Source organism: Seriola lalandi, unplaced genomic scaffold, assembly GCF_002814215.2.
Source record: "Seriola lalandi dorsalis isolate HSWRI2012SDOR001 ecotype SW California unplaced genomic scaffold, Sedor1 jcf7180002038559, whole genome shotgun sequence".
NCBI classification, from domain to species: domain Eukaryota; kingdom Metazoa; phylum Chordata; class Actinopteri; order Carangiformes; family Carangidae; genus Seriola; species Seriola lalandi.
The window spans coordinates 1-1,745 of NW_019509135.1; the positions used below are offsets into that span (position 1 = coordinate 1).

A 1,745-nucleotide genomic window follows, 5' to 3' on the forward strand; every position below is an offset into this window, starting at 1 on the left:
AGGAAGGAGAAGGAGAAGAAGGAGAAGAAGAAGGAGAAGAAGGAGGAGAAGAAGGAGAAGAAGGAGGAGAAGGAGGAGAAGAAGGAGAAGGAGAAGAAGGAGAAGAAGAAGGAGAAGAAGGAGAAGAAGGAGGAGAAGGAGGAGAAGGAAGGAGAAGGAGAAGAAGGAGAAGAAGAAGGAGAAGAAGGAGGAGAAGGAGGAGGAGAAGGAAGGAGAAGGAAGGAGAAGAAGGAGAAGAAGAAGGAGGAGAAGGAGGAGGAGAAGGAGGAGGAGAAGAAGAAGGAGGAGAAGAAGGAGAAGAATCTTCCTGTGCTGAAACGTGAGATCTTCCCGCCCACAAACAGCCTGACAGAATCAGGGAAGCAGTCAGTCCAGTACGAGTCAACCAGTCGGTCAGAAACAGGTGGTTCAGAGTGAAGCTGCAGTCGTGGGGGACACTAAGTTTGAACTTCCCTTTTCTCTGGTCTCGGAGCAGGGACCAGGAGGCGGGGCTTCAGAGGGAGGCGCTCAGGACCCCAGTGTGCTATTCCTTCAGGGTCAGGTAGGAGGGTAATCTTTATCTGTGTCCCAGAATCCCCGTAGTCCATTAGTGTTGTCTCTATGTGCCAAGTCAAAGAGTGGTCGGTGGACTGTCCTGTCTGTGGACGCTGTCCTCTAAGCGTCGGTTCAGATTGTAGTTCTCTAATCCAGGGTGGATCTCTCAGGACGAGCAGATCTCAGATCTGATCCGACAGTCGACGTGTCTGAAGCTGCTTCAGCTCAGAGTCTGAGACACACAGCAGCTGCTGGATCCTAAAAACCAGGTCTTTGTTTTACAGTTTCAGAGCGCTCAGTGTTGTGAAGCAGAGGACGACCTCCGGGCGACGGCTGGCAGCACACACGGATAACTTGACTTCCCAGAAAGCTCCTCTGGCTCTTATATGAGCGGGTCGGGGGGCAGGTTGTGTTGGATCTGTTGCGGCTGCAGGGGGGGGGGGAGCTGCAGCGGCAGCAGGGCCTCCACCATGTTGTGGCCGTGCGGCGGCGGCGTGCCCTCGCTGCTGGAGCTCTCGGCCACCTCGCCGCCGTGGAAGAAGTAGTCGCTCTGCACGATGAAAGACTCGATGACGGCCTGGTTCAGCCGGGTGGTGGACAGCGTGTCCTTGTTCTCGAAGTCGGGACGCATCAGCGTGGGCCAGAAGCAGATGGACAGGTTGTCGGCCGTCATCAGCGTGGTCTTGCTGTGCTGACTCACCCTGCGAGAGGAAACACGCTCAGTATCACATATTTTCTGATGTCAGATTTTAATTACAGTTCGCTGACACTCATTAATTACAACAACAATAACATGATCAGATCATTGTGATCAGAAACATTAAGTTAGAATGTACCGGATCTATGAATGTAAAGATATCATCACAAACAAAACAAAGACTGACACTGAAACCTCGTCTCTGCATGACGTCAGTGGCGAACATGACTCGTCCTTGTACGTTACTGCAGCATCATCACGGTTACACAGACACTTCCAGCAGCTGACTGACGTTTTGATTTCATCATTAACTGATGAACCATGACATCATGATTAGTGTAGAAATGAATTAGATCTCTGACAACCGTCCTTTCATGCTGTCACACAGTCACATTGTCTGTCTTGTTGGCTGATTTGTGGAGCGGGTTCCCGCCGGACGTCGAAGCTGCAGCAGCTTCATGACACATGATGTTTATTTCATGAGATCAGACGCGTGTTTTTACACATCATGAGC

General features: G+C 51.2%; 1 pseudogene; it reads right to left on the bottom strand.

The window, feature by feature from the left end:
• Window positions 1-109: 109 nt before the first annotated feature.
• LOC111648384 (rho GTPase-activating protein 5 pseudogene) lies at window positions 110-1,316 on the bottom strand (annotated as a pseudogene).
• Window positions 1,317-1,745: the final 429 nt, after the last annotated feature.